This window comes from Lonchura striata, chromosome 1 (genome assembly GCF_050655825.1).
Source record: "Lonchura striata isolate lonStrDom1 chromosome 1, ASM5065582v1, whole genome shotgun sequence".
NCBI lineage: Eukaryota > Metazoa > Chordata > Aves > Passeriformes > Estrildidae > Lonchura > Lonchura striata.
Genome location: NC_140703.1, coordinates 115,408,990 through 115,424,029, shown reverse-complemented (window position 1 = coordinate 115,424,029; position 15,040 = coordinate 115,408,990). Strand labels below are relative to the sequence as shown.

Below are 15,040 nucleotides of genomic sequence, written 5' to 3'. Positions count from 1 at the left end.
TTTTCCCCATCTCACCAGCAGCCAAATCAGGACACCAGTCATTGCTGCAGAAGTTTTGAGCAGAAGGACTTTTGGGAGCATGGTGGACAATATAAACACAGAACTGTTAATCATTCTGGAAATGTGGTAAATCCAATGTGTGCTGTGTCTTGATGTATTCCCAGGCTGCCTGAGCTTCCTGTGGCTGGTGAACCACAGGTTCCACTCTTCCTCTCAGAACAAAACCCCTGAGAGTACTCAGGACATCAGGCAGGGCTGCAGCTTTTGGGTTTGAGACAAAACCCACCACACTTTGCACGTTCTTGCTGAGGCAGAAATTACAGCAGTGATCTTCTGGACAGGGTCTAATCTGGGAGGGAATGTGAGGAATGCTAAGCCTCCCACGTGGGAGGGACACACTGCCCTGGTCTTCAGCTGGTGACTGGGGTGAAAACAGCAGCAAAGGGGGTAGCAAAGATCCTACAGCCAGAAATTTGGGGCGTTCTTTGGATCAGCATGTGCTGGCCATCCTTCATGCCAGGAGAAAAGGAGGCTGTGAGTATTGCCAAGGATAAACTGGGGCCAGCTGCTGCTCGGTGGTTTTAGCCATAATGTTAATTCTGCTTACATAAGTTTAATACTTTCTGCAGTAATTTAGTGCAACTGGGCAACGAATTCAATCTTTTCTAAACTGCAGCTGAATGAAAATCAGTAGCACGAAATTTGTGAGCTGTTGTCTTAAATGCACTTGGAGGAATACTGCCTGCATGTATATATTCCTGTTTTATTGGGAGAAGGCAACTGCAGCTGGTTAACACAGAGTACTTGGCATTTCACAGGCTTCAGGAATTCATGGATGCAAAATCCTTCCAATGCACCCCAGTTACATACAAACCAGCAGGATTTTTTTTTTTTTTTTTTTTTTTTTTTTTTGTGGTGACACTTTGGTATGTAAAGAATTTTCCTTGGATGATTGATGCTTGAAACTTCTCGTATCCTAAACAAGCTAAAATTAGAAAGGCTTCAAGCTATGCTTCCTACAGATTCATATATGTCATAGGATGTGGCTGTTGGCACTTCAGGATGATTGATTGTCAAGTTTCACAGGCTGCTGCTGAAGTGTAAAAGACATGATTTCGGGTACCATGGCAAGCAAGGGAGTGGATAGGGTTAGTCAATTGTTTGTTTTGTGGGAAAATAAATATGAAGTGCTTCACTGTGTTGCTAATAAAGAGTTTGGAATGGCAGGTCCAGAAGGGAACTTGGGCCATAGATGAGAGCACTTCTGAGCCCACAAACTGTGTGAGAGATGTTCTCCTAAGAAAACTCTTTGTGAAATTCATTGGGAGGAATGAAACAGTTCAGGAGCTTTGCCAGGGCAGCACCAGCCCCCACTCAGGGTTTCTGACCACTTATCCAGCCACCACATCTCTTCATCCACCTTCCAAGTAATAAAACTTGCTTACAGCCTTCTCTTTAATGTCAGAATATCAGTGTTAAAGGAGGTAAGTCTGTCTGTCTGCATCCTTTGGCAGCTTTGGGAGGCTGGAAATATGCTTGACATATCATCTGGGAAGCTGAGAACTCAAGGCAGTTATTCCTTCAGGAAGCAGATTGTGAATTTTAGGTTTGATGTCAAATATCCTGAAGGCTGCTTGTTGTTCCCATCATTGCCAAGCAAGAAGCACAGGGAGGGAGCAACAAATCTCAGCTGAGGCTCATGTTAATGAGTTTCTGTCTCCAATTAGCTCAGGGGAAAGGAACTTACTGGTTACTCAAGGTGGGGAGTTGGATGACACAAATCAAGGGCACAAGAGTCCAAATTAGGTGTGGAGAACTGTGGTAATACCTTTCTGTCACTGAGAATTTGGGATCATTTAGGTTGGAAAAGACCCTTGAGATCACTGAATCCAAGCATAAACTTAACACTGCCAACCCCACCACTAAAAAAGCCTCCTTGAGAGCCATATCTTCACTTTTAAATACCTCCAGGGATAAAAGTCGAAGGAACTGTGGAGAGATGAAGGATGAATCTCTGAGAACACCTGTGACTGCTTTAGAGACCACAGTTTCTTTGAGGCACTGTACCTTTCTCTTTCAGGATGTTTGATTTGTAAGGAATAACTCTGTCACTGGATTTAAGAGAACTTGAGTTTTGATGCCAGCTCATCCAAGCCCATTTTTGGCCATGGACTACTGTCTTGGTTTGGAAAGTGAGGTGTCTGCTAAGGAAGGCAGGAGCCTCCCCTGAAGTGGAAAATGCAAACTCCCTTCCTCTGAATTATTATAATTTTGAAACTAAGGGGTCCTCAGGCAAAGATATGGGAGCAGGAATAACAGTTCTGTACTAGGAAAATTAAAAATACAAATGCAGTAATTAAAAAAAAAAAACCAAAAACATCAACAAGAAAAAAACCCACTGACAGAGTCCTGTCCCCCTGTGGGTCAGGGAGGTGTCAGCAGTCCCATCCCAGGGTGGCTCAGCCCTCCTGCAGTGCCAGCTGTGCTTCTGCTGGAGCAGGATCCTGCACAAGGGGGGAGTTTTCCTCTGGAGCTCCAGGGCTGGGGGAGATGGGCCTGGGCTCCTCTGGGAATGCAGGGGGAAGAAAGCTGCTCCTCTGGGAATGCAGGGGGAAGAAAGCTGCTCCTCTGGGGATGCAGGGGAAAGAAAGCTGCTCCTCTGGGAATGCAGGGGGAAGGAAGCTGCTCCTCTGGGAATGCAGGGGGAAGAAAGCTGCTCCTCTGGGAATGCAGGGGGCAAAGGCTGCTGTGCTGTTCCCAGGTCAGATTGTATCCAGGTAGGAATATTTGGCTCCTCTGCTGGGCAGAGCATCTCCCCTTTGGATGATGGAATTTTCTCAGCCATGCAGGGACACTCACTGGCCATGAACAGAAGATAATTAATAATTAATGGTCCATGAACAGAAGAGATCTCCTGGAGGGAGGATTGGCTGTAGGAGAGATAAAGAAAAACCTGCCCAATGAACAGCAGAGAACTGCCCCAGCTCTGACAGATGGTGACAGAACACACACCCAGCCAAACCTGAGACAGATACTCAGTTCACTTCCTTTCACCTTTATGAGAAAAGTGAGAAAATATAGCAGAGAATTTGTGGGAATAAAGTCAAAATATCAATTCACTGATGAAAATATGAAAGCATAACTGCACCTTTGTCCTTTGATAAGATTATTTGCTTCTGGGTTGTCCATTCCCCGTTGAAAAATGATAACTTTTTTCCCCCCATCACACTGATATCTGACAGATATCAAACCTCCTTCACGTGGTATTTTCACTGCTTTCTCACCGAACTCTCCTATTAAGCAGCCTGCAGGAGAAATGGCTGAGAATATGCTCACCTTTCACTCCTTTTTGCTCACTGGATGGCCATGAAGGTCTCCTCCACCCTCCATGTTTCTGTGATTCTGTGATATTTTGAAGCAGAACACAACTTATCTGTGTTTCCTACTTCACTGAAAAAGTTTGGAGCACATTTCTGAGACTGCAGAGGCCACTTCCTTACTAATGTAGAGGAAAGTGTCACACAGAGTGCCTTCGTGCCATCTAGCTGGGATTTTGCTGAGAGGTGTGGAAAAAAACTGTTAGCACCTCTCCTTCCTCAGCAGTGCAGTCCCTCAGGAGAATGTAGCCCCAGGAAAAGAGGCCTGGAGGCACAAAACAATCAAGAACCTAGGAGAACTTTTTTTTTTTTAAACTCTTTTTTTCTCCTTTTTTTTCCACTGTAGCACCAGAGTGGAGCTCAGTGGATCAAAGAGAAATCAAATCACAAAGAAGGGATCTTCTCCCTCTCCACAAGAAAGTAAAGGAAAAAAGGGAAAGGAGAGGAGAGGAGAGGAGAGGAGAGGAGAGGAGAGGAGAGGAGAGGAGAGGAGAGGAGAGGAGAGGAGAGGAAGAGGAGAGGAAGAGGAGAGGAAGAGGAGAGGAAGAGGAGAGGAAGAGGAGAGGAAGAGGAGAGGAAGAGGAGAGGAAGAGGAGAGGAAGAGGAGAGGAAGAGGAGAGGAAGAGGAGAGGAAGAGGAGAGGAAGAGGAGAGGAAGAGGAGAGGAGAGGAGAGAGAGGAGAGGAAATGTAAAGGAAAAGGAAAGGAAAGGAAATGGAAAGGAAAGGGAGAAAGGAGTGGCTTCAAGTTGAACTAAGGGAAGTTTAGGTGGGATACGAGGAAAAATTTATGCAAGGAAAGCATTGTTGAGCATTGGGATGAGCTGCCCAGGACAGTGCTGGAGTCTCCATCACTGCAGGTACTTAAAAGCTGTACAGATGTGGCACTTGGGGATATGGGGCAGTGGTGGCCTTGGCAGTGATGGGGGAACAGTTGGTCTTGATGACCATAAAGCCTTTTGCAACCTAAATGATTCCATGATTCCAAGTCAGATATCAGGACACATCAGAGCTCAGAGTGCACAAAGATGAGGATGGTTGTAAAATCCTGAGCCCTGAGCTGTGAGACTGGGGTCAAAGCACGGTGGTTTCTGCTCTGCTGAACTCCAGGATGGGATCCTGGATGTGTGCCATTGTCCTGTCAGTTCCAATTTGCAGTCCCCTGCTCTGGTGGGGTCCACAGGTGAGCTGGAGCCAAGTGCTGAGCAATGCTGAGCCTGGCTGTTGCCAGCTTGAGCCTTCAAAATCACATTACCCTGATAAAATTCACAGTCCTGGAGTTCTCCAGGCAGCACCAAGCAGAGGAGCTGCCTTATTTCCTGATGCCCAGCCTGTGTTTCCCTTACCCTTCACCATGGGGATTTTTTTGTTTGTTTAATATTTTATTCTAAAAAAAGTGAAACACCTCCACAATAGACTCCAAATTGTGGGAGTCCAGGGCATCCCTCTGGCTGCCCTGGAAGGTCTGGGACCCTGGCAGGGGTCAGGAACCCCCTGGACAGAGCCCCCAGAGACACTGGCTGTGATCTCTGTCCATGGAAAAGAGTTTGCAATCTTACAGGATGAATTACCAGCTCTGAGTGTTTGATATCAGTAATAATTAAGTGTGGCACGGGTGCAAAAGTAAAATTTTAGGATTCTAGATGAGGGGTCCAAAGGGGACAAGATGGAGGAAATTGGGTGTGCCTTGTCCTTTTTCTCCTTCTTCATGCCCTCCATGTCTCACTGTGGTGTTGGCATTTTCCTGTTGGTTCAGGCTGGGGACACACTGTCCAACGTAGGTGACAGATATTGGCACGTTCTTGTAAATGCAGCCCAGGGAGTTTCTGGTATTTAATGTTTGTCACATCCCACTGAGGGCAGAGCCCCACACGCTGCCCTGCAGGACAGAGCTGGGCAGGGCAGCAGAACATGTGAGAGATAAACAGAATAAACAACCTGGAAACCAGCACAGACCAATTATGGCTTCTGCTTTGGCAGCGGGGCTGACAGACAGAGACTTTCTATAGTCTCGGAATCATCAATACCACAGATTTCGACACCAAATAAATAAATAAAACAAGCAGACACATTCTTTTCCAGCCCCCCTCTGGCCAGGAAGATGACATGGCACTGCACATGAGTGATTCCCAGCAGTCAGTGATGGAGCAGGAATACTGGCTTTCTGTGGGCTCCAGTACTTTTCCATGAGCATTTGAGTCTGGCTGGATTTTAATGATGGGTCGTGCTGCACCCAGTTGAAATGGGTTGGATACTGGTATCTGAGTGGTGTTAATCAGATAAATCATTATAAGAAAATGCTATTCAGCTTCTGACCAGCCTCAGGCTGCTTTTGGGGGAGCTGCTGGTGTGCCCAATCCAGAGACAAATACAGGAAGTGGAGGAAGCAGCTCTTGGAGGACCAAAATTTGGGTGGGGAGCCACCAGCTGTGCCCTGGTGAGGACACCTCCACCTGATCCCCAGCACTGGGAGAAGGGAAGCTGTGGGCAAGGAGGAGGGACATGCCCAGGGTAGAGAAAACCTCCAAGGGTGGGTCTTGGGACCACATTTAACATCAGCCCCAGCCCAGACTGCCTGTGCCAAAGAAACGTGAACTGGCAGGGAGTTGAGGAGCATTGCCAGTGTGGAGGAAAACAGGACAGCATCCCAGAAAGAAGTGGAAGATCCCCAAGTGCAGATACCAGATAAAATTTGGTGGCATGGAGTCCCAGCATCACTTGCTTTGGGGTCTAATAAGAATTTCTGCTAGAAACTGGGATCCTGTCTTCCTAGGATGGGCAGGAGGCAGAATTTTGTGTGCACAGGTTTGTCTCCAAGCTGTGGGGAGCTGTAATGTGATGCAGTCGTGGCAAAGAGGAATGTGATGAGTAGCTGTCCCAAGGAGTTATTTTCAGAAGTAAAGGGGACACCTAGTCACATTGCAAAGCACTGCCCTGGCACCTCCTTTGGGGCAGGTCCTGTGCAGTGTTTTAATCCTGACCAGAAAGGTTCAATCCACACAGAAGAGATCAGGGAGAAGAAATTCCAGTTATCCAACTCTGGCACTGTCCAATTTATGAGAGGAGGCAAGAGGACCTTGGCTGGTGTAGAGCAGCAACATTTCCAAATTGGAAATTCCCAGAAATGGTGGATAATGAAAGTTGTTTCATACTGAGGAATAGAGGAAACATAAAGTTGGGGAAGGAATTTATTCCAGAGGAAGGAGCAGGATCATCTCTTTGGCAGATGTGCACTGAGTACTGCAAGTGTCAGGAGGAACATGGGATGTAAAGCAGGACAGATAGCAAATACTGGGTGTGCAGGACCTGGAGTGTGCCAGAGGCACCTGGAAAAAGGAAATTCAGCCAGTGCTAAATGTCCTTAGCAGATTACCCTGCACTCCTGTCCTCAGCAGTGTGTTTTTAACCCGCAGTGATCTTTGCCCAGCTGTTATTATTACAAACCTCAGCATCACCCTCTTGCCTAAGAGGAAGAGCTAAAAACACAGATATTTTGGTGCCTGCTGCCTGAAGGGGTCGTGTTGAAATCCTATCTGCTACTGGAAGATCAGAGAGCCGGGCAGACACTCGATCCCTGTGGCGTCAGTGCCGGGATCATCCTCGGGAGGTGACGGAGCCTCTTTGGGTGAGGGACAGAGGACACAGCCCACCCCAGAGCACCCAGGCTGGCAGCAGGGCTTGGCCACATGCCACAGATGAAGGGCAGAGACTCCTGCAGGCTGCCCTGTCAGGCTGTACTTTTGGTTTCCAAATTAGATGCTGAACAGGCGGCAGAAACTCAGGAAGTTCTGCCTTGCTTGGGGCCATCACCTGTGGGATTGTGCCCTGAGCCCCAGAGGTGAGATCCCACCTGCAGAGCTGCCCCAGCCCTGCCCCAGCCCAAGAGGAGCTGGAGCTGCTGCAGAGAGCCCAGAGGAGGCTCCAGGATGAGCAGAGGGATGGAGCAGCTCTGCTGGCAGGAAAGGCTGGCACAGCTGGGATTGTTCACCTGCACAGGAGAAGCTTTGGGCTGAGCTCAGGGTGGCCTGGCAGGGCCTGGAGGAGCCCCAGGAAAGCTGGAGAGAGACAATTTCCAGGGCATGGAGGGACAGCACACAGGGAATGGCTTCACACTGACAGAGGGCAGAGTTAGGTTGGATATTTGGAAGAAATATTTTACTGTTACAGTAGAAGGCACTAGAACAGGTTTCCTAGAGGAATTTTGGATGCCCTATCCCTGGAAGCATTTCTCAGTGCCATTCTCAGTTTTATTTCTTTCTCACAGAAAGAAAACCCCAACAGGTGCCTTTTGGTCAGAAACTATTACTCCAGCAAGAGTAATTTTTTTTCCTGTTAGTTGGATAAACTTTTTGTACCAGTCATTTCCTCCAAAGGAGTTAGATTAAAAAAGAAAAGTTCCACAAAAGCAAAAGTCAGTGACCATCTTATATTTTGCCTGATTATTTTTTTTTTTTTAATAATTGTTTCCCCTCTTTCTTTGTGTGCAAGGGCTGGGAGACGCCCTTTGTGTTGAGAAGATGCCAAAAAGGAAACCTCTAATTACTGTAGCCCCTTCCTCTGATGCCAAGGCTTAGCCATGCAAACCCAATAAAAGATTCCAGAGTGTCCAATTGCTTCAAGAGTTGATGGTTTAATATTTGAAGCCCAACACTGACTGAGTCCCTAAAAGCAGGGAGCTGATTTAGTGGGCGAGAGGAAACAAGGACAGGTATATTTACTGCTCATCTATGTTTTACTGCCATGTATGAAAGATTAATGAGCTCTGAACTTGTGGGCAGGCAGTTTTCCTGACCTGACTTACACTAAAGAGGAGCTGGAGGGGGTTCTGACAGCCCTGTGCCTGGGTTAGCACAGCACACCCTGATCTGGGTAGGTCAGGAAAAAAAGAGGGGTTGAGAAGGGGAATTTAAACTAGAAACAGATAAAATGCTTATAAGCGGAGCAACTTGTACTATCTGCAGATTTATCATTTTTTTTAATATTCTTTTGATAGAATCACAGAATCATTGAGGTTGGAAGAGACATCCAAAATTATTCAGTGTCACTATTAATTCAGAAGCACCAAAACCAACCCTGAACCACATCCCCAGGTGCCACATTTAGACACCCCTTGAGCACTTCCAGAGCTGGCAACTCCACCACCTCCCTGGGCAACTAATTCCAATGCCTGACCACTCTTCCAGGGAAAAACTTTTTTCCTTCTATCTAATCTGAACTTTCCTGGGCAGGACTTGAGGCCATTTCCTCCCATTCTTTCACTTGAGAATCATTTTTCATGTTTAAGAAATGCCATCCATGTAAAATCACTTGGCAAGGAAGCCCCCAGAAATAAATCTATAAACATTCAGCTGGACACTGCCCTTGTGGTGGACACCTTGGAGCTTCTTCACCTATTTCACCTTCTTCATCCTATTTGTCTTGTTTTGTGGGGCAGAGTAGAAGAGGGATGAAGTAAAACACAAAAGCTGTGGCCACCCTGGCTGCAAGACGACCTGAACTCTGTAAGGGAGCAGGGAGAAAAGACTAGGGCTCTTCAACTTTGAGTAGGGTCGGCTCCACCACCCATTTATTTTATTTAGTGACTCTTAAATTTATTCAGGGTACCCCCTGTGCAAGGTGAGGATTGCCAGCACCATCCCAAGGTGCAGAAACGAGGGAGATCCTCTCCAGAACCAGACATCCTTCACAGAGGGAATGTTGGTCACAACACCCCTGGGAGCTCCAGGCTGGGCAGAGGGGCTGGAGAGCTGGAAAAGGCCCTGGGGGTGCTGTGCCAGGGGCTGGACACGAGCCCAGGGGTGCCCAGGGGGGCAAGAGGCCGCTGGCAGCTGGGCTGGATGAGGAATTGTGTGTCCAGCAGGAGCAGGGCAGGGATTGTCCCTCTGGGCTGGCTCGGAGAGGCCCCTCCAGGGCTGTGCCCAGTTCTGGTCCTGCAGGAGAGACCTGGAGGGGCTGGAGCGTGTCCAGGGCAGGGAACGGAGCTGGGAAGGGGCTGGAGAATCCCTGAGGGAGCTGGGAAGGGGCTGGAGAGTTCCTGAGGGAGCTGGGAAGGGGCTGGAGAGTTCCTGAGGGAGCTGGGAAGGGGCTGGAGAGTTCCTGAGGGAGCTGGGAAGGGGCTGGAGAGTTCCTGAGGGAGCTGGGAAGGGGCTGGAGAGTTCCTGAGGGAGCTGGGAAGGGGCTGGAGAGTTCCTGAGGGAGCTGGGAAGGGGCTGGAGAGTTCCTGAGGGAGCTGAAGGGGCTGAGCTGGAGCAAAGGAGGCTCAGGGGGACCTTGTGGCTCTCACAGCTCCTGCCAGGAGGGGACAGCCGGGGGGTCGGGCTCTGCTCCAGGAACAGGGACAGGAGGAGAGGGAACGGCCTCAGGCTGGGCCAGGGCAGGCTCAGCTGGGACAGCAGCAGGAATTTCCCCATGGAAAGGGTGCTCAGGCCCTGGCAGGGGCTGCCCAGGGAGCTTTGCAGTGCCCATCCCTGCAGGTGTCTCCTGGAGGTGGCACTGAGTGCTCTGGGCTGGGGACAAGGTGAGCACAGCTGGGACTCCATGGGCTGGGAGGGCTTTTCCAGCCCCAGGGATCCTGGGCTTCTGTGAGAGTTCTCCCAACAGAAAGAAAAGGCAGTCCTGGAGAAAGGCCCTGCCCTGGAGCAGCAGAGGAGCAGCCCCGAGGCTGGAGGAGCCAGGAGCGGGCTCCAGGCACGGCTGCTCAGCCCTGAGCCCTGTGGGGCTGCCCAGCAGCAGCAGCAGCAGCAGAGCCCCAGAGCTGCGCTGCTGCTGCGCTGCTGCTGCGCTGCTGCTGCGCTGCTGCTGCGCCGCTTTGGGCTCTGCGGCTGCCCAGCCCCGTGCAGCTGCTGCCGCAGGGATGTGCCAGGAGCAGCACAGAGCTGCTGCTGCTGCCTCAGCTGGGGCTGCAGCGGGGGAACCCCTCCCGCCCGGCCCGGGGCTGCTGGAGGCAGGCAGGGCTGCAGGAACAGCCCCGGCCCGGCTCCCCGGCCACGGGCAGCGGCAGAGCGGGGCTCTGCTGCCTTGGCTGTGCCGGCTGCACAGCCCTGCTGCAAAGGGCTGCCCGGCACAGCTCTCTGCCAGCCGGGCTCAGCCTGCGCCTCCCGTTTGCCTGCAGAGAGCAGCGACAGCCCTGCCCCGCCGGCCCGGCCGGGAACTCTCCCGCTGCCGCCGGGGCTGAGCCCGCGCTGCTCGCGGGGCGCTCCGGGGCTCGGGCTGGGACAATCCATCGGCACCTCGGGGAGACAGGACATGGGATCCGGGCACTCTGCTCTGGTGCCCTACAGACTTTATTAGAAACACACAGGTTCTTCAATAACGGGAACAGCATGGGGACAATAAAATATATTGTAATTACAACATACTCTATATTAATGTTTTTTATTTCATAGACTGAAATAGAAGCCTACAATATGTAATAAAAATAAATTATTTACTAATTTTACTTATTCCTTCAATTTTCTCTTCAATTTTCTATTCTTATTCTTCTTATGGTTCTTCTTCTTCTTCCTACTCTTTCTTACTATTCTTCTTCTTCTTTGCTACTTCTACGTACTTTTATATTCTTATTCCTATTCCTATTCTTCTACTTCTTCTTCTTCTACATATTTTAAAATTCTTATTCCTATTCTTCTTCTTCTTCTTCTATGTATTTTGAAATTCTTATTCCTATTCCTAGTAGTCTTCTTCTAAGTATTTCTAAATACTTATTACTATACTTCTTCTATCTATTCTTAAATAAATGTTCTCTGTCTTGTCTTTTTAGTCTTCATCTTTGTCTTCTTCCTCTTTGTTGTCTTCTTCATATTCTTCATCCTATTTGTCTTCATCTTCTTCACTGTCTTCGCCTTCTTTGTCTTCCTGTCCTTCACCTTTCTCCGTGTCTGTTTTACTCCTCAGAGCGTGGCCTGAGGCAGGGACAGCAGAGCAGCCCCCGCAGCGCCCGCAGCGCCCGCCTGAAGCGGGAGGGACGTTTCCTGGGGGCAGCCGGCTGCCCGCGGAGGGCCGGGGCTCCCAGCCGGGCAGGCCGGGGGCTGGGGGGGCTGTGCGGGGCAGGCGCCGGCCCTCGGCTGCACGGCTCCTGTGCCGGGCACTCAGCCCCGGCCTCCCGAGGGACGGGCACTGCCAGCCCCTCTGACACACAAACTTTCTGTTTTTGGTCTGTGCTGTCTTCTGGGGGCAGCTCCAGGAGGCTCAGCTCATCCCACTCTTCTTCATCTTCACAACTGCTTTCTTCTACTCCTCCTTCTCCTCCACTGATCCCCTTCTCAGTGCATTCTCCCCAGTCTGAGAGGTCTGAGCAGCTGGTGACATCCGTGAAGGACAGGTCATCATCAGATACGTATCCTTCACAGGCGCAGCATTTGCGCTCACTTGTGACCTCTCCCTGGGGCAGATCTTCCTCTGTGCTCACTTCCCAGTCAGAAAGCTCTTCCTGGGACAGCTCCTGCTCAGGGCACTCTTGCCCCTGGGACACTTCTTGGGAGTTGTTCATTTCCCCGTGGGACACCTCCGCCTGTTCCTTATTTTCCCACTGGTAAAGCTCTGGATCGATGTCATCATCCCAGTCTGTGTCCTCCCCAGACAAGGTCCCGTTCTCGTTCTCCTGCTCTGCCCGCACAGATGCTGATGCTGCCCCCTCCTGCTGCTGCTCCCTGGGGGCTTGGGAACTCAGCTGGGCAGGCAAGGGGCTGGGGGTGCTCTGTGGGGAAAGCACTGAGCTCTCTTCATTTTTGGCTCTGACTAGGGATTTGTTCCCAGCCAACACCTCTTGAAGGGCAGTCAGCTGCTGCTTCAGTGCCTGGACCTCCTGCAGCACCTGGTTCAGGATGTCCCAGTAGATGTTCTGCTCCGTGGGACTCTGTGGGGCAGGAGAGAGGCTGGTTAGGACAGGCGCTGCCTCTGCTGCTGCCTCTGTGCCCACGGGGCTGGCAGAGCTGGGCCCCTCTGGGGGACAAGGCTGAGGCTCCTCGTCCCTCACTGGGCACAAGGGTCTGTCCCAGATCTCAGAGCTGATGTTGTGTCCCCACTGGGACAGCTCCTGCCTGCTCACATCTTCCTCCCTTTGGGACAGCATTCACTCACTCACATCGTCCCACCGGGGCAGCTCTTGGGCTGCAGCGTCTGGTCCTTGGCACAGCTCCCTGGCACTGCTGTCTCTCACCTGGGACAATTCCAGCTCTCTCCTGTCTTCCCACTGGGACATGTGGGAGTGCACACCTTGTCCCCATGCTGAGAGGTCTGGGTACCTCTCGCCTTCCCTCTGGGAATGCTCTTGGGCATCATCCCGTTGGGAATCCTCTGGTACACTCAGATCTCTCTGCAGGGACAGCTCGTGGCACCTCTCGTCTTCTCCCCATCCCATCTCCTGCCGCCCACTCACATCTATTTCCCACTGGGAAATATCTTGGGTTGTCACACGTTCTTCCTTCTCCCACCCCTCTTGGTACATCTCACTGTCCTCCTCCCACTGGGACAGCTCCAGAGCTCTGATGGTTTCTTCCCGTTCATAGAGATCTTGGTGTGTCCCACCTCTGTACTGGGAAACTTCCCAAACTCCCACACGTACCCGGCCTTGGCACAGCTCTTGGCTGCTCCAGGCTCCCCGCCAGGACACTTCTTGGTGTCCTGGAACTTCTCTCTGGCGGGTCGCTTCCACATCTTCATTCCGGGGAAGTTCACGATCCATCTCAGCGAAGGGCCTCTCCTCCTCCTCAGTCTGTGACAGTGGCAGGACTGAGCTGCCCACTGCCCCTGACCACGGCTCGCTGGTGCTTCCTGCGAGATGGGCAAGGTGCTGTGGGACCGGGAGGTGGAGTTGGCTTTCTCCTCGCTGCTGTCACTCTCTGTCGCTGTCGGCCGCTGTCGCTGTCGGCGTCTGGCGCAGACAGAGCCAGGGAGCTGCGTCCTCCTCAGAGAGCGGCTCTCCTGGGACTGGGCACCCCAGGGCTCTGCGCCCTTTTAAGACCCTCAGCCCGGGCGGGGCTCCCTGATGTCACAAGGGTCTCTGGCCACCATCACGGCCCACATCACAAAGGGCCGTGACACCATGTGCCGTGTCACAAAGGGCCAGCCCCGGCACCCCAACGGCACTGGAGCAGACAGGAACCTGTTGCGGTTTATGTTTATTTCATTAATTTATTGTTAAATGGTTCATTCTGTTATCCCCCCACATTTTCCCCAAGCTGTTTTTTTCCCTAAATTGTACACTCTCTTTAAAGGTGTCCCTCAAGTTATTCCCCTCTATTTGTCCCAGTCCCTTCCCTGCCTATCCAGGTAGCCCTGCCCCTTTTTCCTGAATGTTCCCTGCCACTCAGCTCCTGGGCCAGCCCCTGATTGGAACCCCCATTTGGAAATCCCCTAATCCAGGATGCCCCATTGGCCCCTGTGCCTTTCCCTCTGCTCCCCTGATCCTGATGGTCCCACAGTGTTGATGTAATCCCCTCACTCCTGCCCTGAGGATTCCCTGTTGCTTCGCTGTTTGTGCCCACCGCCTGACTTGGATCTGAGCAAAACCCCTTGCAAACGAGGGTGAGGGGCTCTTTGTTATCCTGCTCCCTGCACCTCGAATAAACTTTTCTTGGAAGCTGAAGGCAAAGAGGCTCCTCCTTCCTCCCTGGCCTGGTCCCTGCCGTGGCTGTATCAGCGTGCAGGGCAGAGCTTGCAGCTCTGCAGGTTCAGCCGTGGGCAAAGCCCAGTCCCCGGCTGTTGGCCGGTCCCGCCGTGGCTGCCGGAGCGCACAGAGCCAGCCCGGGTTCCGGGGGCTCGGGCAGGAGCCGGCCGGGAGCATCCCCGGAGCGGTGTCCTGGCGGGCCCTGCCGTGCCCCGAGCCCTGCGAGGCTTTGGCCCCGCTGGCCCACGGCAGCCCGGCCCCGCAGTGCCGAGCCCTGGCCGTGCGGGCTGCGCTGCCCAGGGCACGAGGAATTGGCCGCACGGCCGTGCCGGGGGCTCGTGGGCAGCGGCTCCAGGAGCCGCGGCAGCCCGGGGAGCAGGGGTGTCCCTCAGGGCTGTGCCCGGGCCCCGGGGCTCGGCCCTGCCCGCAGCAGCGGCACCCGGGGGCAGCGAGCGCGGCCTCGGCGGCCGGGCAGGGCGCGGGCAGCCGAGCGGGGCAGGGGCAGCCCCGAGGCCGGGGCCGTGCCCGGGCACCGGGCCGAGCTGGAGAAGCGGCACCGCCAGAGCCTCCTGCGCTGCCGCGGGGCCGGGGCCCGGCCGCTGCCCCCGGCCCGGGGCAGGGCCCGAGGCAGCGGCTCCTGCGGCTCTCCCCTCGGCCCTGCGGCGCCAGGGCACAGCGGCCGGGCCGGGGCTCGCTCCCTGCTGCCGGCCGGGCGCTGCCGAGGGCTCCCCGCCCGCCGGGGCCGGGGCCGGGCGCTGAGGGAGCGGCGCCGCCATCGCTGCCGCCCTCAGGGGCTCTGAGGGGAGCGCGGCTCCCGCCAGCCCCGCTCCGCCCGCACGGGCAGCGCAAACCTGGAGCACAAAGACACACGGCGCTGCCATTGTGTCCGTGCTCTTCCAATGCACCCGCACAGCGGCCCCGGGGCTGCGCTCGGCCGCGGCAGCAGCGCTCCAGGGCCGAGCTCTGTGGGATGGGACACTAAACCCACAGGCTTTAGTCTGCCTGGGAGAAATAAATGAATGTTTCAGTCTCGTTGGGATAGAAAACCACTTTTGATTG

At 52.9% G+C, this 15,040-nt stretch overlaps 1 protein-coding gene across 1 annotated transcript in view; it reads left to right on the top strand.

Moving 5' to 3' along the window:
* Positions 1 to 241: 241 nt before the first annotated feature.
* B3GALT5 (beta-1,3-galactosyltransferase 5) overlaps positions 242 to 15,040 on the top strand; it is a 39,503-nt gene continuing 24,704 nt past the window's right edge. The window contains exon 1 of the mRNA XM_031506284.3: positions 242 to 534. The gene's annotated coding sequence lies outside the window, so the exon portion shown is untranslated. The remainder of the gene's footprint in view (positions 535 to 15,040) is intronic.